We start from the raw sequence: 22,682 nt of genomic DNA on the forward strand, positions 1-22,682 counted from the left end.
CTTGAAGATAAACAAGCGGCCATCTAGCTCAGAAGCAACAAAGTCCACATGGAAGAACACACCAGCCTGTGTGATCGAGTGGTCCCAAAGGGATCAGTTACCAGGCATCAAAGAACAAAAAATCATATCATTGACTGCACACCTCCATGATAGGATCGCTGAAGACAAATTGGTGCATAAGCAAATGTGGTGAAGAAAGCTGATGGTGCCCGGCTATCAAAAGAGATAGTGTCTGGGGTCTTAAAGGCTTGAAGGTGAACAAGCGGCCATCTAGCTCAGAAGCAAAAAAGCCCACATGGAAGAAGCACACCGGCCAGTGCGATCACGAGGTGCCCAAGGGACCAGGTATAAGGCATCATGCAAAAAAAAAAAAAAAAGATATAAGTGTGTGTATGTATGTGTATATATGTGTATATGTATATATGTATGTATATGTATATATATATCATATTAAATGAAGGGGGAAGTGCAGAGTGGAGACCCAAGGCCCAAGTGTCGAACAATGGAGATCCCCTCATAGAGGGGTTTAGGAGAGGAGATGGGTTAATTAGGGTGTGAGGTAGTATCGATGAAGAACACAGCTTTCCCCCAGATCCTGGATGCTTCCTCCCCCCAACTACCATGATCCGAATTCTACCTTGCAGGGCTGGATAGGACAGAGGCTGTACACTGGTGCATATGAGGGTTGGAGGTACAGGGAATCCAGGGTGGATGATACCTTCAGGACCAAGGGTGTCAGGGACGATGCTGGGAGAGTGGAGGGTGAGTGGGTTGGAAAGGGGGAACTGATTACAAGGATCCACATGTGACCTCCTCCCTGGGAGAGGGACAGCAGAGAAGGGGGGAAGGGAGACTCCGGATAGGGCAAGATATGACAAAATAACGATGTATAAATTACCAAGGGCATATGAGGGAGGGGGGAATGGGGAGGGAGGGGGGAAAAAAAAGAGGACCTGATGCAAGGGGCTTAAGTGGAGAGCAAATGCCTTGAGAATGATTGGGGCAGGGAATGTATGGATGTGCTTTATACAATTGATGTATGTATATGTATGGATTGTGGTAAGAGTTGTATGAGTCCCTAATAAAATGTAAAAAAAGAAAAGAGAAAAAAATGATTAGGGCAAAGACTGTACAGATGTGCTTTATACAATTGATGTATGTATATGTATGAACTGTGAAAAGAATTGTATGAGCCCCAATAAATTGTTAAAATAAATTAAAAATATATTTATAACCCAAAAAAAAAAGAAAGAAAAAAGAAGAGAGATCATGGTCACCTTCTCTTTTTTTCTCTCTTTTAGTGCCTTTTTTTATGATTTTATTAAGGGCTCATACAACTCTTATCACAATCCATACATACATCACTTGTGTAAAGCACATTTTTATATTCATTGCCCTCATCATTCTCAAAACATTTGCTCTCCACTTAAGCCCCTGACTTCAGCTCCTCGTTTTTCTTATTTGTTATTTAGACAGTCTGTGGTACTCCCATTCTTCTTCAACAGCCCCAAAATTCATATGCATTGATTTTTCTTCAGTCTTCCTTATTCAATGTCCAATTTTCGCATGCAATGAAGCAGTTGAAAATATCATGGTTTGGGTCAGGTGTACCTTAATCCTCAAAGTAACATCCTTGCTTTTCAACATATGAAAGAGGTCTTAAGCAGCAGATTTACTTAATGCAATGCATCATTTGATTTTTTTTTCCCTTAAGGTTACCTATCATAGGTTTCACATACAGAAAAACCTAAAACATCAGAGCAAACTACAAGCAGCCCAACAATGACCGAATGAAAGAGAGGAAATCCTCCATTTGTCTGTGCCTTCGACAATGGCTGCCTAAGCTCAAAGTTGTTCGGTCTCTTGATTGCTCCTCCCCATGGGCTTTGATCGTGGATCCCAGCAAAAAGAAATCCATGAGAACGTCAATCTTGTCTCCATTTATCATGATGTTCCTGTTGAGTCCGTGGTGAGCATTTTGTTCTTCCTTAAATTGAGTTGAAATCCATACAGAAGGAAGGCTGCCATCCTTGATCTGCATTAGCAAGTGCTCCCAGACTTCGCTTTCAGCAGGCAGGGTTGGGTCTGCACAGCGAGGGTTTTTAACCAGCCCTCCTCCAATCCCGATGCTGCGTTCTTCTTCATATGACTCAGCTTCTCTGATGATTTGCTCAGCACACAGCAGGAATATGTCTAATGAGAAGATCATACAACCCTGATGCACACCTTTCCTGATGTTCAACTATTGCAGTACTCCCTTGTTCTGTTCACACAACTGCCTCGTGATCGATTACTCCAGAGCACAATGGAGTTTTCTGGGATTCGCATTCTTCTCACATAGTGCGTCATCGTCCACACTGTCAAATGCCTTGGCGTGGCCAATAAAGCACAAGTAAACATCTTTTTAGTATTCTCCGTTTTGAGCCAAGATCCATCTGAAGGCAGCAAAGATATCCCTTGTCCTGAGTTCTCTTCAGAAAACAGCTTGGATTTCAGGCAGCTCCCTGCCAGTGTGCCACCATACCCATTGTGAATGATCATTAGCAAAAATTTACGTGCAAATGACATTGTCCTCTCATCTGATCATCATGTGGAGCCACCTCTCATTGGAATGGGTACAAACCGCTTCCAGTCTGCTGGCCAGGTGACTGCCTTCCAAAATCCTTAGCATCGACCAGAGAATGCTTTCACTGCTGCATCGCTTGTGAAAAACGTTCTCATTGGTATTCATTCGTCAGCTCCTGGAGCCTGGCTTTTTGCTCAGGCCTTCAGCGCAGCTTCCTGGAGAGAGTGGGGAGGAGGGGGAGGATGGAATGAGACTCAACGTAATAGAAAAAAAGTCAGGCTTGCCAGCCTAATAGAACCTCAGACTACAGTCCTGAGCCACGCTTCCAGCCTGGAACTGAACTCCACCCACCCCACCCCACCCCTAGGGCTCAGCTTCCACTAAGCAATAGAGCGGCCTCTTAGGGGCTTGCCTAGGCAAACAGTTACAGTAGGGGGTTACAGGGTGCTCAGAATAGACAGCACTGGCCCAGGGGGGAAATTCAGAAGGCAGGATGGGAAATGAGCAGGAATAGAAATGGAGAACACAGGCAGGGAGGGGCAGAGTGCAGCCAGTGTCGTGAATCAAAATGGGCATGTAATGTTGAAAGGAAAACCAGTGTGCTCTGTAACCTTCGCCCAAATCACAATTCCGTATATACCAGATGGGTAGAGAGCTGGGATGCATACGCACACATACAAATTAAAATCAGCTAAGCACTACACGAAAATGAAAAATAAGTTAATCCCACAGGGGCCTAGATGTTGGACTGCTGACTTCAAGCTTGGTGGGTCGAACCCAACAGCCACTGCGTGGAAGGAAACTGAGGCTGTCTGCTCCCATAAAGACTCACCACCTCAGAAATTTTCAAGGTCACTGAGTCAGAGCCAACTTGATGCCAGTGGCTTTTTTAGTGGGGAGGCTCTCACCTGACCCCAGCCCCCCAGTACATGAGACAGAGCACCCCATCCCTGGGGTCCCAGGTGATGCCTCTGTTTTTCAGAACCCAAGAGTAAGTGGGGTGGGGGCGCACACCTAGGCGGGCCCCGCCAATGGTAGATGGACGGACAGCGGCTCCTGCCTCCCAGAGGGAGGTGCGCCATCTCTAAGGTGGTTTCAAACCATCGAGGTGACGAATTCAAAACACACCCCAAACTATGTAGATTTTTGCCCTTCCCTGTACCTCACTCCCAAAGCCCTCACTGCTCCTTGGGGTCACTTTCCAAGTGACTCACTTGCGCCCAGAGCCCTGCCTCAGGCCTCACTTCAGGGACACCTTCACTAAGGCAGGCTACTGTTATACCCCCTCCCTCCCTCCCACCTGGAGGTGAGCAGCCGGATGCTGTGCCACTGGGTCCCCACCCAACACACTGCCGTCGAGACAACGCTGACTCACCGCTGCCCTCATAACTGTTTATGGGAGCAGAAAGCCCAGTCTTTCTGTGGAGCTGCTGGTGGTTTCGAACTGCCGACCATGCGGCTCGCAGCCCAATGGGTAACCAGTACACCAAAGGTGAAGTTCCAGGCTGGCTCGGAGGAAAGTGACAGGAAGGGATCAGCCAGGTGACTTATGCACTCTCGTGCTCACTTACCCACTCTTGCCTCCCGGGATCACTCTGTCATCCACTAACCCAGATGTCCCCAAACTATGGCCCACAGGCCACATGTGGCCCACCGAGGCCATTTATCTGGCCCACCAGGTGTTTTTACCCAGTTTGCTTTTTTACTTCAAAATAAGATATGTGCAGTGTACATAGGAATTTGCTCATAGTTTTAAAAAAATAACTATAGGCTGGCCCTCCAACGGGTCTGAGAGACAGTGAACTGGCCCCTGTTTACAAAGTTTGAGAACCCCTGCACTAACCAGTCCTCGTTACACAAATTGGGTTGCTAACTTCAAGGTCAACAGTTCGAAACCCCCAGCAGCTCCTCAGAGGAAAGCCTTGCCTTTCTACCCCCGTGAAGAGTTAGTCTCAGAAACCCACAGGGGCAGTTCTGTAGGGCTCGACTCTGTCGGATGGGGCTGCTGTGACTTAGAATGGACAAGATGGCAAGGGGTTTGGTCGGATTTGGGATCCTTCCGATGACCGCAGAGCCCACTGAAGGGTTAAAGGAAATGTGTCCGTGCTGGTTTCTACTCTTATAAGAGCGAGTTCTCCCTGAAGGATGGACCCTGCTTTTCACAGGTTGTGAAGGAGACTCACACCTCCGTGTTGGTGTTGAAGGATTCTGGGACAGTGCAGTCCATTAAGGCATCCACTCAGGAGCCTCTGTGAGGACAAAGGGAGAAGCACACACTTCCCCCAGGGAGGAAACCAGGGGTCTGAAGGGACCTTTCCATCCCAGGCGGCATGTCTCATCTCAGTTAAATAGCCGCTCACAGCCAGGCCCCCTCTGAGCCTCTCTCTCGCCTGCTGAGGCTGCGTGGCCTCTTGTTCATTTCATCTCTCTCAGAAGCATCCCCAGAACTCTGCCAAGACATCTTCTCCCAGGGGCCAGAAAGCTATTCATTTCTCACCTAATGGGATGCTCTCAAAGCCTGGTTATGTTCACCGAGTCTGCCAGGCCCACCTTCTCCCAGGACCTGACCCGACTCCCCTCCTCCTTGTCAAACATCGTTGCTGCGCACCTGCTCTTGTTGTTAGGTGTCATTGAGTGGCTCCAGCAGGCCAAGGTCAAAGCCAAGGTCAAGCAGGACTCCCTGACGTAGCAGCTGGTCTTTCATGATGACACGCCCAAAGTAAGCGAGTCAAAGTTGTGCTAGACTCCTTAGAATTGATTTTGATAGAGGGGCTGAAAGAGGTAGTCTACTGTTAATCAAAATACTAGAAACATAACATAATTGAAATCGAAGATGGAGCTTGTTAATGATGCAAAATGTAACAAGCCATGCCCTTGCAGTAAAGATTTGTTCGGTAGCAGAACAGAGACCAGGGTGTCCACCTGGGCATGTGCCAATTCAGGCCAGTGGGGGCGAGGGGGGATGAGCACGGTACATCTAAGTGGGCAGTGCACCTGGATTAAGCCAATCTAGCCAATGGGGTCAACCAGTGCCGTTGACCATGCCTCCCAGCCGAAAGACCCAAAAAGGCTGGACCTGAGAGACCACCCCCTTCTTTTCCGCTGCTCCTCTGCTTCCACTCGGCCATGCTGCAGTCTCTCTCGGGCTTCAGGTCGCCACGTGTGTGAGGGTGCAGTCCAGTGTTTGGATTACTGTAAAACCTGAAATTCCTTCTATCTTTTATAAAAACTCGCTTGGACCACAAACCAGGCTTTGGCATGAATTTCTTTCTCGTGCAAAGTCAAGAATCAAGATATTTCCCACCCAAGGAAGCTAAGAGATTCCCTTTACAAGGGTGGGTAGGGAGGGGGAAGAAGAGAAGCTAATACCATGGGTTGGAGTAGAAAGAAAACGTTTTGAAAAGGATGGTGGCAACATACGTACAAATGTATTTGGCACAATGGATGGATGGATTGTTATAAGAGCTGTAAGATCCCCAATAAAATTATTTATAAATAAGTAAAAGGTTAAAAAAAGTTCCTCTTGAACTTAATAAGGCTGGTCTAATCCAAAAGGAAGCAGGCAAGGGCATTTAGATAAGCAATGGAGTCTGAGACTTGGGGGGCTGCAAGCCTGATCCCCTGGAGAACTGTAGATGGTTCCGGAAGCCTGCTCCTTTTGTCTGCCCATTATCTCCTGAGGACGTCGCAAACCTGGCTTTTGTCACAAAGCTTAAGGTAAAGAACTTACTGGATTTTCACTGAAATTTTGAACAGGTTGGAGATAGCAAACCGCACTGCTTCCTTCTCTCGTGCGCTTGCAAAATAAACTCAGAGTTTCTCAAATCAACCTGAGCTCAGTCTTTGGCTGACACAGTGATGGGTGATCCTGGGCCCCTGTTCCAGGCAACAATCTGACTTCTTGGCTGCCACTTCCATGAGGAGGGACTGAGGATCCACACAGAGTGTAGACCTGCCTTTGAACCCAGAGCTGAAGACTGTCATCACGCCGCTGGATGACCTCCCTGCCCGTCTCACTCGGAGTGGCCAGGGCCTCTGAGGGAGCTGCCAGCAAGGCCAGTTTATGCTGGACTGAACCACAGTGGACAGGCTTGGCAAGTGCCAGGGGGGTTGGCAAGCCCAGAATCAGGTAAGACACTCTTGAGTTTACCATGTGACTAAGGGCTTCCTGTACTCGGTGGGACACACACACACACACAGACACCTGTCCCGGCTCATCCCCTACATCTGACTGTTTCTAGGTCCCCCACACACCAAGTTCCTTTGCCCACTGTTCCTGTTGCCTACCCTACGATTCCCATCGTTGGCACCTAAACTCAGTGTCCAAGTCCCTGCTTAGAGGTCATCATCGAGCATTATTAATGACCCTGACCAGACAGCTCTGGCTCAGGCAGCCCCAAGTGGCTCAGAGTAGAACTGTGCTCCAGGGGGTCTTCCATGGCTGACATTTTTCCAGTGCGGATCTCCAGGCCTCTCTTCCAAGTCCCCTTGGCGTCTACTGGAACTGCCATTGGGCACAAACATTATCATGGACACCACTCAGCTTCTCCAGGGAGCATTAAGCTAGGAACCAGATTCTTTTCCGGTTCATAAGTGGGAGGATTGGGCCTTCATGTTTTTGTGTGATGTGCTTCCCATAAACCCGATGACAACATCAGCACATTAACCGTCCAACGTAGGAAAGACACTCACTGCCAACCAGTCCATTCTGATTCAAGGGGACCCTAGAGGACAGGGGAGAATTGCCCCTGTGGGCTTCCAAGACTGTCACTCTGCATGGGAGCAGCTGTTGGTTTTGAACTGTCAACCTCGCGGTCAGCAGCCCAAGAAATAGCCCATTATGCCACCAGGGCTCTTGTTGAGCCATAGGGGTCTAATTAAAATTTAAAAAAACACCAAGGGGGCTTCAAGAGGGTCCTGGAAAAACTCCATTGTCTTCCATTCTATTTGCCCACAAACGTTTTGAAGCCTCCTCACATGTAACCCACCGCCCTCGAGTCAATTCCAACGCACTGCAGTCCCCTCGGTCAGAGAACAGCTCTGTCCACAGGGTTTCTGAGGCTGTCTGTCTTTCCAGAAGCAGAGCGCTTCATCGCTCTCCGTGCATGGGCCGGTGGCTTCGGACCACGCACCCTTCCCTTAGCAGCCCAGTGCTAGCCCCACTGCACCGTAGGTTGGTGTGGTTTTGGTGGTGGTGATGGAGATTCATAGCAACCACAAGGAAACCCTGCCCACCCCTGCGCCATCCTCACGGTTGCGGTGTGTGAGCCCATCGGTGCAGCCACTGTGTCTGTCCATCTTACTGACGGCCTTCCTCTTTCTCACTGCCCCTCCACTTTGCCAAGCATGACGGCCTTCGCCAGGGACCACCGGTCTCTCCTGACACCATGCCCAAAGTATGTGAGAAGCCAAGTCCTTGCTTCTAAGGAGCGTCCTGACTGTACTTCCTTAGAACGAATGTGTCTGTCCTGCTGGCAGTCCGTGGTATTTCAGTAATCCTCACAACACCATCGTTCAAGTGCATGAAGTCTCCCTTATTCCGTGTCCAACGTTCACATGCACATGAGGGGACTGAAAACGCCACGGCGGAGCCAGGCCCGCCTTAGTCCTCACCGGGATCCCCGTGCTCTGCAGCCCTTTCCAGAAGGCTCTGCAGGAGGCTTGCCGTGTGTTGTCCGCAGAATGCGGATGAGGTCGCTCTTTCTTCGAAGCACCGTACCACCCTGCAGGGACAGATGGTTGTGTTTGGGTTACTTATTGTCGAGTTAAAAACAAAAACACTTTGGAATGGAAGGACTTGAAACAACAGTGTGTTTTATTTTGCTATTTGCACTCACAAACATACAGCTTGGGCAGGGCTCTGTGGGCGTACCATCTCTGCTACGTGCGGCACCCCCTGGGATAGCTAGATTCACAGCTGCCAGCCCAGGGCTACAGTGGGGACTCGATTCCTGTGCACATGAACCCCGACCCGGAGCTTGAGCCACCTCACTGCATGGTGGCCGCTTTTGGAGCCTAAACACCAGTCATCTTCTCCATTGGTCTACAGTCCGTGCAGGCTCAGGGGCAGAAGTCCAAAGTTCCGGTCCAGACAGCCACCATCTGCGGAAAATGCCATCTGCCACTAGGGCTTTTCCTGAGATTTGTAGCTCACTGTTTAAGAACATCGAGCTGCTTTCCACACCCCGAGTAAAATCCAGGTAACTACAAATATTTAACATGCAAACCTGAACCCTGGAGGCGCAGGGTGTCAGGAAATATCAAAGGAAGTGGCCCAGCCCCAGGCAAGGTCAAATCAAAACCCCTCTCTAAGTCCTTTTATGGAGTGGTTGCCATGGTGATGGGAAGAGTAACCAAGGGTAGCCGTGAGAAAGGACAAGAGTTGTTACCCTGATCTTGGAGCTTACACATCATTTGTCAAGGATCACTCCAAACACACACACACACACACACACACACACACACACACGCAACCTGCCCAAGGTCTGCTCAGCGGGGTCTTTGCAGGCTGTAAAAGATTAACAGACTATTCTGATGACCTGGAGGCCTCTGTCTCCTTTTGAGTGGCTTTGGGCTCCAAGTGTGACACACCTGCTGGATGGTAGGTCACCTTCTCCAGGAAGCCTTCCATGATGACTCAACTGAGATCCGCAAGGCCTCCTCGGTCTGGTCCCTTTCCCAAGCCCCGGCCCGCCCACCCATGAGGACTGAAGTTCTATTTGGGGTATTGAAGGTTCTCAAACCGAGGAGCACAACTTTGTGAAGAGAATCAGCACTACTGGACTGTATTCGTGACCGCGGGTACAGTGGCAAGTGTCCCGGCACGTGTATTTCGACACAACTTCAAAAGAAGAGGCAGGCCGGTCTTGGGCTCTTCGGAGGAACTTTGCAAATGCAGGCGTGGCTCGATGTGCTGGGCTTCACCTTGCGGGCGTCGGGCTGCGTGACTTCCGTGTCCTGCCTGGCTCTGGACACCACTTTTCCACCAGCGTGTGCTCACTTGCGTGTCTCTGTCACACTGCGGTCAGCCTCCCTCCGATACTTCTGACATGGCCATCACGCGTACTTCACAGTATCAGCATGGCTTTGATAGGCACTGCGCCCCACGCAGCCACGTGACTCTCCGTTTTGTGACCTTCGCTGTGGCTGTGGTCTGGAAGCCAGCCCACCATGTCTCCGGAGGTGTGGCTGCCCTCAGGCAGACTCATTCCAGTAGACGAGCAAGGCTATGTGCCCATAGATGCCCATTCGAACCAGCTTGCCTCCCAGATGCTGGGGAATCGTTGGCATCCAGTGGGAGCCGGGAGGGGGCAGGGCTTGTCTTCAGGAGTCACTCTGTGGTCCCCGGGTGGGAATCCGTAGAAGGGGTACAGGGGGCAATCTGAGGGGAGCATGGCTTGGTTGCTGTGCCGTTAGAGTCCGTCAAGTTGGCATCACAGTGACCCTACTGTGGACAACGGAACAACGTGCCACCCTGCTTGCGCCCATCCTCATAATGGTTCGGTTTGAGGCCACTGTTGTAGCCACTGTGCCCATCCATCTCCTAGAGGCTCGCCCTCACTTTCGCTGACCCTCTACTTCACCGAGTATGATGTCCTTCTCTAGGGACTGACGCCTCCTGACAACGTGTCCAAAGTATCTGAGATGAAGTCTCTCCATCCTTGCTTCCAAGAAGCACTCTGGCCGCACAAACAAAACAGATTTGTTTGTCCCTCTGTCAGTCACCAACACCGTACTGCGGAGGTGTCTATTCTTGTCTTCCTTGTGCACGTGCACGTGCCGATGAGGTGACTGAAAAGTCCCCGGCTTTATCCTCAAAGTGACCTCTGCTCTTCGATACTCTGAAGAGGTCTTGGTGGCAGATTTGCCCCGTGCAATTCTCATTTGGTTTCTGGACTGCCGCTCCGAGAGTGAGGATTGCAGATCCCACGGAAATGAAGCCCTTGGCAATGATCGTTGGTTGAGAGAGTTGAGTTTATTGTGCCAACCTGGCCCATAAACACAGGTGGGGTTAACTGAAAGGCGGGGAGATAAATGGCTCAGTGAGCCTCGCCTTTCTAGTTCTCGGGTCTCTTGCTTTCTGATGGTCAGACCAGGGTGCAGCTGCCTTAACCAGTTCCCTTCTTCAGCTGGCAAGGCTCACTTCCTGCAAGACATCCCCGAGAAGAAGCCGCATGGACCTACCCTGATGCAGCCCTGGGTGCTGGAGCAGCCGTGTGGAGACCCCTGCCAGTGCTGAGATGCTTACACACTCGCTGATTCAGCTTTCCTCCTGCAGTCGGCATCATTGCTTGTCTTTTGTGAGATTAAGAAGGACTTTGTAGATCAGTGTCAGGCATATGGGCTAATGTTGGACTTGTGGGCTTGGGCAGCAAAAGGTTGGGAAACTTTCTTAATGTACACTTACCTTTTATATAAAACTCTCTCTTACATACAGATATGAGTTTCTGTGGATTTGTTTCTCTAATGCACCCGGACTAGCACATTTGTGTTCCTTGTCATCTTGCCTCCCGTTCCCATGATGAGGATTCTGATTAACCTTGTAAACACCAAATTGCAGGGTGAACATGATCCCCCGCTTCTTCTCCTTCCACCCTCCCAAGAAACGCAGAAAACAGGTTGGGGCCGGCTTGATCTTTAACACCTCTCTGCTCGTCCCAAGTTAAGTCCCTACATGATGCAGACAACTAACATGCTCAGCTGCTAATCAAAGGGGACCCTCAGAAGTAAACCCTCCCAAAAGCCGGTCATTGGACACTCGATGGAGGCTCGATTGGATGCTCTGACACACCCAGTGTTGCCTTGAGTCAGGGTCATCTCCTTCCATCCTGTCCTAAGGACACGTTCCCTGGAAACTGTATCCACATAGAGTCTAATATCACCGTTTTATTTTTACCTAGCGTTTATTTCTGGCCCGTGCTGCTGGCTTTCCGTTTATAGTAGCGATGTGAAGCTTGCAGCTTAAAACATATGACTTTAACTTGAAGGCACGTTGGCTTTATAGTAAGTAAACAACAGCCCCGCTGGAGCAGGGCCAGGGGAGAGCTGCACAGGTGGGAGGCAGATGACGTGAGTTCAGGTAACACCGGGGGGGGGGGGGAGGTTTATCCTTTTATGAATATTCGAGACAGAACGATAGCTCGCCCTTGAGATGAATTTGACTCATAGCAATCTGGGCACAACAGACCAACCCATCTCTTGGTCCTGTGTCACCCTCAGGATTGCCAGCAAGTTCAGCGCCTGCACCAGTCCATCTCACCCTCCGTGGCCCTCTGCCAAAAGAAATCCTAATAAGCCCACTGCCGTGGCATCAATTCTGACTCATTATGACCCTACAGCGCAGAGGAGAATGTCCCCTGTGGGTTTCCAAGACTGTCTTTCTGGGAGCAGACAGCTTCATCTCTCTCCACCAAATACCATGTCCTCCTCCTGCAGCCTACACCTCTGGGTGTCCCAAGCAAACAAGTCAGACAATGATAGATAGATAGATAGCAAGATAGCTAGATAGCTAGATAGCAAGATAGCTAGATAGCAAGCTAGATTGCTAGATAGATAGATAGATAGATAGATAGATAGATAGATAGATAGATAGATAGATAGATAGATAGATAGATGTCGATATTTCCATAGGGTTCTCCCACTTGGCTCATTTTCGGATCCCCAGTCCTGTCTCCATTGACTCTGTCCGCCATACCTGACCCTGCCAGTCCGTGAACTTTCAGCATCACAGTCACACAAGCCACGCTGACTGAAGGGTAGAGGGTGTAACATCAACCGTGGTCGTTAGGTGACATCAAGTTGGTTCCAAGTCACAGTGATCTCACATAGTCCTGTGTCATCCCCACGATGGTCTTCATTTTCGCTGCCAGGGACTGGTCTCTCCTGAAGACATGTCCACAGTAAGTGAGCAAAGGCTCACCATCCTTGTTCTTAAGGAGCATTTTGACTGTCCTTCTTCCAGGACATATTGTCTGTTCTGTTGGCAGCCTGTGGTACTTTCAATATCCTTTGCCAACACCACCGTTCAAATGAATCAATTCTTCTTGAGTCTGTGTTTAACTCTCACATGCATATGAGGCTTAAATTTCACTACCATCAAGGCAAATGGGACTCACAGTGACCCTACAGGACAGGTCGGTCAGTTTCTGAGGCTGTAACTCTTGATAAGAGCAGAGAGCCTACCCTTTCTCCTGAGGAGCAGCGGGTGGTTTCCAACCACTGACCTAGATGTCACCAGCCCAATATACCCTCTCACCCACCACCAGGGCTCCTTTTGTTTAATATTAGGCTTCCTAAATCTTAACCCTTAGTCATGGGAGCCGCATCCCCATCTCAAACCAAGCCCGCTTCCAGCACCTCGGCATCAGCAGCGACTAGTCAGGGCCCCGCCTCCTGGTTAATAAGCTGGGAGCAGACGGAGCGCTACGGTACAGCTCAAGATGAGTTGTTCCAAAGGAGGCAGTTTAATGAGCAGCCGTTTGAATTGAGACCAATTTTAAAGTGTTTTTTGTTTTCCACCAACCATCATAGAAATTGCGACAAATGATGTGTTAATTCTGCTCCCTCGCGGGTCTCCGACGTGGCAAAGGGTGAATTTTAAATTGTTTGATCGGAATTAGCAGCATTAGTCACTGCAGATAGCCTTTTCATTTCCACAGAGTTGCCAAGGGAGCAAAAAATAGAACTGGCTCGAAGGGGTCTGGGCGGCAGATGTGTTGGAGGTTGGAGAGGCCGAGTAACCCTTCTGGTGGAATATTCTGGAAGCAGGTACCTGGTGTCAGTCCCACTTTCACACTTCCTGAGGGCGAGCCCCTCTGGAAGCGGCCGTGGCCCTGCTAGCCTTGTAGGTAGGTGCCATTGGGTCAAACCCGGTTCACAGTGACTCTATAGGACAGCGTAGAACTGCCCTGTTGGAGTGTCCTAAGCTATCTTCTTTATGGGACGAGAGAGCCTGATCTCTCTCCGGTCTCATTGCTGGGTGGGTTCAGATTGCCAACCTTCTGTTTCTTGGCCAAGCACTGACCAATATGGCATCTGGGCTCCTCCCCTCCCAGCCCTGCCTGGGCTGTCCATCCACCCACACACACACTCATGTCTCCATTACCAAAACCCCACTGCCACCAGGTGCTTCTAATCCATGGAGAGCCTGTAGGACAGCGTAGAACTGCCCCTGTGGGTTTCCCAGACTGACTCTTTACCGCAGCAGCAGGCTCATCTTTCTCCCCAGGAGAACCTGGGCTAGCAGCCCCACAGGTGACACGCACTGCCACCAGGCCCCGAGTCCTCCAGGCGTGTTCAGGAAAAAAAAAACCTTCTTCTAGGCCTGTGCCGATGGGGAGGAGGGCGCAGTGCTGCGTTCTGCTGTGAGTGGGGCTGCCTCCACGGCACCGGACCGCAAGCACACAGCGTGGCTGGGTCAGAGTCCTTGGGTGGGAAATGCCTCGGCCCTTGGCTTCGCACGAGAAAGAAATTCATGTGATCCACGTGGGTTTTTATAAAGGATAGAAGTTTCCGGCTTTACAGTAACTGAACACAGGCACCCTCATGGAATTGCACACGCACACGATGGCCTGAGGGGGGAGCGGGAGCGGGGAGCGGGAGCGGGAGCGTCTGCTGGGAGGCATGGTCAATGGTACGGGTTGACCCCATTGGCTGAATTAATCTCACCTTGCCTACTTCGAGCCAACCCAGGTATACCATCCACCTACATGTGCCACCAACCTGGCTCAAGGGCCTGAATTGGTGCATGCCCTTTACCCTTTCTTGACTTCCAACTTCCTGTAGAGCGCTGGGGGGAGGGGGGAGCCTTGGCATGTAGAGGAGCAACCCCTGGTTCCTGCTCTGCTACCTAACAGCTAGATCTTCCTGGGTCCCTGAGGGCCCCCTGAGCCAGCCTCCATTGGGAACGTTTCATCTCACGGAGAAGCTTCCAAAACCCACAAAACCAAACTGACTGCCATGGAGCTGATGCGGACTCAGGGCAACTCAGTAAGACAGCATAGAGCCCTCCCAGTGCGTTTCCAAGACTGCGACTCTCACCGGAGCGAACTCTCTTTCCTGAGAGAGGCAATCAACCCGCCTGCTTCCAGCCATGGAGGCATGAAGGGCAAGACAGTAACCACGGCGGGGGGGGGGGGGGGGGGTGTGTGGAGGGCGCGCGAGCAAAGACACAATGGGAGTCTGATGAGCTGCTGAATGGACAACTGATGATCCGCTCTGCAACCCTTCCCCCAATTCACAAGGAAATGTTGTTCTTTGGTTCTTGTTTGTTTGTTTGTTTGTTTGTTTGTTTGTTTCAACACCCCAGCGGCTTATCCTTCCTCCTGGAATAAGAACGGAAGCCCTGGTCAACGTGACCTCACCTAGCTCATTCTCTCAAAGAGCACTATGCTCAAGGCAGACGTACTTCACTCCTGAAGATTAGCTGCTTGTGGTTGTGGTTGTGGTCGTGCGGAGTCAGCACCTTCTTCTGGATGTCTTCATAGCTTGTCCGTGAGCACACCCCTGTGGAAGTCACATAATCTGCTGTCAATTTGAGAGGACTAAGAGTGAAAGGGAGGCATTTAGCCTGTCCATCAGGTCACAGCTTGATGACCTCATTTGGAGGCTGTAAGGAGATAAATAGCTCGATGGGGGTGTGAGGTAGTTAGTTTATTGTGCCAACCTGTCCCATAAACACATGTGGGATTAATTGAAGGGCGGAGAGATAAATGGCTCAACAAGCCTCGCCTTTCTTGTCTCCCGCTCTTTGATCATGAGACCAGTGTGTGGCTGCCTTGCTTGTTCTATGCCTCAATTTGCAAGCTTCACTACCTGTGGGACACCTAACCCGTGGACTGTGTCGCTGTAATTTGAGGTTCCTTCGAGACCTGCTTCACCACACCATTGGAATTTACATCTCTTAAACTGGGGACTGACTATTGGTGACCTGGCTGACTGTTGGTGACCTGCCTTGCTGTTTGCTGCCTGTGCCCGGATAGCCTGAATTGCTCTACAGAGGACTACCTGGCGGCCCTCAAACTTGAAGGACTGCCAGTGTCTCACAACTGTATCACAGGAGTGAGTTGCACTGAGCCATTTGTACTGCTTTATAATTTAATTAGCCATTTATTTCTTGTTATATATCTATCTGTATAAATACATATAAAATTATTAGAGTTCTGGTTTTGTTTCTCTAGAGAACCCTGTCTAACACAGGGTAGAATACATGATCACTCCCTGCAAGACATTACTGATGATGAGCCTGATGGAGTTACAGTGATGGAGCCAGAGCCCTGGGAGCTGGAGGAGCCACGTGGAGACCCACACTAGTGCTGAGGTGCTGCTACCACCACTGGATCCACAAGACTTTCCACCCACTGGCCTGTGATCTTCCTGCATTCAGCATCTTTGCAGATGTTGCATGAGTCTGAAGAGGACTTTATAGATTGGTATCAGACATGTGAGCTAATATTGGACTTATGGACTTGATCTGGACTGGGATGGGATGTTTCCTCAATATTCAATTGCTCTTGTATGTAAATCTCTTTCTTATACACACATGCATGTCAATGAATTTGTTTCTCTAGTCAACCCGGACTAACACACACCCCCAGCAGGCAGGCTTCCTTCCCCTTCTGAGAGCTGTCTGCCAGAGGGGCTGCTACTGCAGAGGGAATGGCAGCAAGATGAGTGGCCGGCAGAGAACATTCTGGAGCCTGTGAGGGTGGTGAGGGTGGAAAAGGGCAGAGGGGAAAGGCCACAGCTCTCACTGTGAGTCTCTCCTCTGAGGCAGACTGGGGAGGGAGCCAAAAGGGTTCCCAGGACTGGGAGGTGGAAGGGGTCACAGGGAGAGCTGCTGAGTGGTGGTGGCACCCTGTGACAGGACAGAACCCCGGGCCTCCACAGTTACACTTCCTGCTCAGCCCGGCTTCATGGCTTTTAAGTGGCAGGCAGCAATTTATTTTCTTTCCCGCTCATGGGTCTCCCTTAGGAATGAGGGTGGGAAGTGGGGGCTCAGGGAGCCGTTGGAGAACATCAAATGAGCTAGCTTGGTCATCACAGAGCATGCATAAACCCTTTCCATTAATTTCACCAATGGTTTCTTCCTCAGGAGTGTTTTCCTGGCCATGAAGAAGCCACTCGGCACGCCCAGGGTGCCGGGGCGCAAGGATGCATGCTCCATTGGTCTGGAGCCAACCCGGGCATGCTCAGAGAGGGTGATGTGGGTGAAAAGTGCCTCCGAGGACAGTCCTGGCAGCCCGCCTCCGACAACACTGCTCACCGAAAATGAGTCTGCTAAACAAGGCCACTACATCCCTGAAACCGAGGGACAGGGCCCCGAGCAGCGGGCATGGACTCCAGTGCCTGCTGGCCGTGTGAGGATGCGGCAGGACAAGACCAGGCACTCTCTGTTACGGTGACGGGCCCCGCGTGTCGGCACTGACTCGGGGCCATGCAGCAGCTAATACCTTCAGTCCACTGCTTCGGGGCTTCCTGAGTGCTTCCCTCCAAATGCAAACCACATTCACTGCCATTGAGCACAAACTGCCCCACAGCAACCCCACCCCACCCCCCGCCCCCCGAGGACCTGCCCTAGTGGGATTCTGAGACTGTCACTGTTAGCGGAGTCGAAAGCCTGCCTTTCTCCCTCAGCCTGGGTTAGTTTCATGTCCACAGCAGTCCGTCCTGAACGTATCAGCTTGTCCTTGGCAGAGTGGAAGCCAAGGACCCTCAGCCAGCTTGGTGGGGACAAGGGTCTGCACACAGTTAAACGCTCAACTGCTATGGGACAGTCTGGCTCTTGACCTCTGGAGAGACCCCTTGGAAGGAGGATGTGGTGAACTGCTTTTGTAAACCCGGCCGCGGGGGAAGAGGGGTGACGCAGGGCAAATGGGGGCAGGTAACAGCTCTCTGTCTCATCTGTTTGCTGTGAGTTGAAGCCGATTCGGTGGCACATCCAGCTGCCTCCCTGACTGGTGGGCCTTGCTCCTCACTTTTTTCCCCCACCCCACCCCCCTCAATTCGGGAAATGTGGGAGGACTTGAAACGAGGGAACAGAATGGAGTTGTGCAGCCTTAAAGTGGAACTTCATGTTGTGTTTTCACAACTCAGGGTCAAGTCAGCTCGGCAGGTCTCTGTGCATGTACACATGTGTGCGTCCGTGTGTCTGTGCACTCGCCCACCAGTGCTACAGATCAAACCAAAGCCAGGGTCTGGGGAGAGAGGAAAAAACAGGCAACAAAATTCAAAAACATAAGAGCAGAGTTACTGCTCTGAAAGACACTAGCAGAACCCCCAAGATTATGGTCCTTAAACACCCTTCAAGCCTGGAGCTGAGCCCCCCACTGCGCACCCACCCCCCCCCAGGGGGATCAGCTGTCAGCAACAGCAGCGACAAGACTATAAAGGGAACACAGGGAGAGTCCTTGAGAACGGACCGCCAGCAACCTAATAGTGTAAATCTTTACATGAACTATGAATGATCTGAACACATCAATCCTTAAAACAGAAGTTGTCGAATTGGAGAAAAGAGTGAGACAGACTGTATGTTAAGTGCACATAGAGTTAGTGGGTTATACAGAAAGCTGAGCATCAGCTGCTAACCTCAAAGTCAGCAGTTCAAACCCTCCAGCCACTCTGAGGAAAGAGAGATGAGGTTGTCTGCTTCCACACAGAGTTAACGGTCTCTTTCAAAACTCTATAGAGAACTACAACACCTTAGTAAGCAAAACAGCTCAGTCAAAAAATGGGTACAAGACATGAAGAATTTAGTAAAGATGACATGCCGACAGCCAACAATCACAGGAAGAAGTGCTCGCATTCATTCGCCATGAGAGAATTCCAAATTAAAACAAGAACGAGCTATCATCTCACCTTAGCAAAACTTAAAAAGCAAAAACAGAACATAATAAATCCTGGAGAGGATGTGGAGAGATGTGAACACTCAGACACTGTGGGATTCTAGAATTGCACAACACTATGGAAATCAGTCTGGCATCTCCTTAAACAAATGCAAACACAAATACCTTAGGAGCCTGCAATCTGGCTACTGGGCATGTACACTAAAGAAATAAAGAACAAAACGGAACATACATGCACCCATGTTTATTGCCGCAATTTCAAGAATAGCAAAAAGATGGAAACATTCAAAAACTCTGACGATGGAGGACTGGATATACAAACTCTGGTGCATTCATATACAGTAGAATACTGTGCAAGCTTTTTTTAAAAAAAGACAATTTTGTCAAACACCTTAATACATTTACCAAATTAGAGAACATTATGCTCAGCAGTCAGTCGATCTCATAAAGATAAATGATCTACGACACCATTATTATAAATTTTAAAGGATGCTTTTCACAGTAAAGGATAAGACTGTAGAGGCTATGATGAGGCCAGGGCTGGGGGAGCGGAGGGTGGCGGGGTGGGGGGAGGAGGGGGGAAGGGACAGGAAGTAAAGAGGGGTGGCGGGGAGGGGAGAAACACATATACAGGGGGGTAAATGGGCTACTTTCACTGACTTGGTATGAGGGGCTGTGTAAATCACAGAGGGTAGGTTGGTGTACATTGTATTCCCCAAACAAATGAGAAAAAATAAAGAACGTGTATATAAATAAATAACAGCAAAGTTACAACTAAAAAGAGAGAGAAAGGTCACAGCCTTAAAACGCCTCCAGATTCCTTACCCATTCGATGCCAACGTGGGTCTGTGGCTCTAAAAGTAGAAGAGGGCTTGGGTTCTTTTGTGACGTTCAAGTTAGTTGCAACAAACAAAAAGATTTAAAAGTCTTGGAAACTCTGTGTTAGCTAAGGTCACTGAGAGTCAGACTGGGCTCAGTGACAGTGCGTTTCCTTGTGGTCTTTGAATGGTGTACTGATTTCAGAGAAACCCACTTTAGATCCCCGGTGACACAGCGCCAGGTGCACCAATGAATTTTAATGACGTGGAGTACAAAGTGTTTATGGATGTGTTTTCATATTCCACATTGTAACCCTCCTTTAAGAAAATGTCACTTGTCAAGTTTTGATGTGGTATCAAAGAAGACTGCCCACACTGCTATGAAAAGGCTATTGAAATCCTCCGCCTTTTCCAGTTCCTTCTCCGTGTGAGTCCGGATCTTCTTCATAGTTCTTCCGTCAAAATTGCTTTGGGAACAGATTGCAGAAACAGATATGAGAATCCAGCTGTTTTCCACTGAGCGAGACGTCAAAGAGATCAGCAAAAATTAAAACAATGCCACTCTTCTTAGTTAGTAAAACTTTTAAAAGCTATTTTTAACCCCCAAAAAATTACATTAGGGAAAAAAAGAGTCCGTGGTCCAAATGTCTTGCCTTTGCATTGTGATCATGTAGACATGTGGCTGATCTTCATTACGTCGTTGCTGTTTCCTACTGAGGAGAGTCTGCTTGCAGGACCCTGCAGGTGGAGTTAAAGTGGGCTTCCAAGTCTGATCTTTACCCGGGGAGGGGGGAGCAGGGAGAGAGGGGGATAAAAAAGAGGACCTGATGCCAAGGGCTCAAGTGGAGAGCAAATGTTTTGAGAATGATGAGGGCAAAGAATGTACAGATGTGCTTTACACAATTGATGTATGTGTGGATTGTCATAAGAGTTGTATGAGCCCCTAATAAAATGTTTTTTAAAAAAGACTGATCTTTACCAAAGCAGATTGCCACGTCTTCTCGAACAGCGCAGCTGGTGGATTTGAACCACTGCCCTTCCAGTTAGCAGCCAACTGCTTAAACATTATGCTACCAGAGCTCTTATTTTCCACTAAAGCCACTCCGCGTGCGTGTCTTAGGGGAAAGTTTACACAACAAATTAGATTCCCAATTCTAATTCATTCACAAATTTTGTTCCTGGGGGTTGGTTACAATCTCTGTAACATTCCCACTGATTTTTGCTTTGGAATAAAGTATTGATGTGATCTGGTATGGTTGATTGTTTAAGCAGTGGTTCTCAATCTTCCTAATGCCTCGACCCATTCATACAGTTCCTCATGTGGTGGTGACCCCCCCAACCATAAAATTATTTTTGTTGCTACTTCATAACTGTCATTTTGCTACTGTTATGAATCGGGTGACCCCTGTGAAAGGTCATTTGACCCCAAGGGGTCACGACCCACAGGTTGAGAACCGCTAGTTTAAGGGGCCATGGTCCCCACAGGTGTTATTGTTCCCAAGGCTAGCCATCCTTACAGGAGCAGAAAGCCCCATCTTTCTCCAAAGGAGTAGCTGATGTGTTTGAATCAGTGACCATGTGGGGAAGCCCAACACGTCCCCATAGAACTGCCAAGGCCCCTTTGTTTATTGGGTAGGCCCATCTGTGCTTCGGATGAAAGCTGACCTCTAAGGTTGGCTTCAGTTCCAGGGTAAAGGCCTATCTTGGAGCGATAGTCTTAGGATCCCATCCTCCCCACTCTCTATCCATCCAGGGCTTGTCGGGTGCAGATTAAAAGGTGATGCTGACTCGTGGAAACTTCCCATCATGCACCAAACCCAAACCAAACCCACTGCCATCCAGTCAATGCCAACTCCTCGAACCCCTATAGGACAAGGTAGACTTCCCCTGGGGGTTTCTGAGACTGTCACTCTTTACCAGAGTAGAAAGCCTCATCTTTCTCCTGCAGGACAGCTGCTGCATTTGAACTGCTGGACTTGCGGTTAGCAGCCCAACATGTACCCACTATGCCACGAGGACTCCTCCACCATGCGCAGGCCAGCAGAATCCCAGCTGCAAGCAGATGCTCGCAGGTAGGAACAGGTGTGAACTGGTGCTCAGAGATGGAATCCCCTAGGACCACCAAGGGGCCATGGACAGGACACCACCAGCATCAGTTATGGCCTCGGAGCAGGCGTGCCTCCTTCCCGGCAGCACTTCTGTGACGAGCAAATAGGGTTCCACCCCAGAGCAGGCCTGGCCCAGAGCAGGCCGACCAATGCCACGAGATTCCCAGCCACGCGGCTGCCAAGCAGAGCTGGGGGACGGAGCATTAGTGCCGGAAACTGCTGCTAATGGCCCTCAAATCATTCCATTAAAAGTTGTAGTGATGTCTGCAGCCGAAGCCTGGCCTGCTGGGAAGGCCATTGGGTTAATCAAAAGAAGAGGACAGCTCCCCATCTCCTCTTAATTAACTAATTAGGGCCACTGCCGACTCAGCAGAACGAAGAGGCAGCCAATGACCCTTGCGGGGAGGCAAGGCAAGCAGTGGCAGCCAGCCCATACCCACAGGAGGAACTGGGCACCCGCAAGAGAGGGCTGCTCTCGCTGGGGGAGGCAGGGCTTCCAGACCCAGATACCTGCCACTCTGCCACCCTCTAGTGTGAGTCTCAGACCAGGCCGGTTTACCTGGGCCATGGAGTTCTCTTGGACCAAACCCAGCACCGAGCCAGCTGCCCCTGAGTCCACTGCAACTCACTGGAACTGTGCTCCCCGGGGCTCTGTCGGAGGCTGGTTTGTTGGATGCACTTGGCCAGGGCCTGCTTCTGAGGCAACCGTCTTGGTTAGCAGCCACGTGCTTTCACCTTTTGCACTACCCAGGGACTCTGAACCAGGGCTGTCCCCAGCCAACCTGGCCACTGGTACTCCGGGGACCAGGTCTGTTTTGTTCCCAGCTGCATCCCCAGGGGGAAAACGGTGCCTGGCGCCCAGCTGTACCTGTTGTCAGTTGCCAGGGAGCCAGTGCCCACACACAACAGCACAAAGTCTGTCCGGCCCGTGCCATCTTCGTAGTCTCTAGTACTTTGGAACCTGTGGGTAACAGCTACCATGTACCTTCCAACCTGGACGCCGGGAGGTCCTCTCCCAGCACGCCCTCTGTTATGGCTCATAGGATTTTCATTGGCTGGTTTTCTTAAGTACAGCACCAGGCCTTTCTTCCTACTGTGAGTTTCAAAGTTTCACGGAAGCCCATCCACCAGGGGTGACCCTGCTGGGATTTGAGATGCAGGCGGCCTCGCTTCAGCATTACGGCCACACAGGATGACACAGGAACAGATGACCCAAACAAAAGCAAACCTGTTCCACCAGGTCGATCCCACCACCCTGAACTCAGTTTCACCATTTGAGAAATGGGTAGCAGATACAAAATGATGCAAAGTTGAGTGACCTGATCTTTAGAAATTGGATAAACTCTTA

At 50.1% G+C, this 22,682-nt stretch overlaps 1 non-coding gene across 1 annotated transcript; it reads left to right on the forward strand.

Annotated features, from left to right (window-relative positions):
• Nucleotides 1-7,140: 7,140 nt before the first annotated feature.
• Nucleotides 7,141-7,242, forward strand: LOC142423713 (small nucleolar RNA U13). Its single transcript, XR_012779314.1, has one exon. It is a non-coding gene; the product is annotated as a small nucleolar RNA U13 (small nucleolar RNA).
• The last annotated feature ends 15,440 nt before the right edge of the window (nucleotides 7,243-22,682 follow it).

Source organism: Tenrec ecaudatus, chromosome 12 (genome assembly GCF_050624435.1).
Source record: "Tenrec ecaudatus isolate mTenEca1 chromosome 12, mTenEca1.hap1, whole genome shotgun sequence".
Classification (NCBI taxonomy): domain Eukaryota; kingdom Metazoa; phylum Chordata; class Mammalia; order Afrosoricida; family Tenrecidae; genus Tenrec; species Tenrec ecaudatus.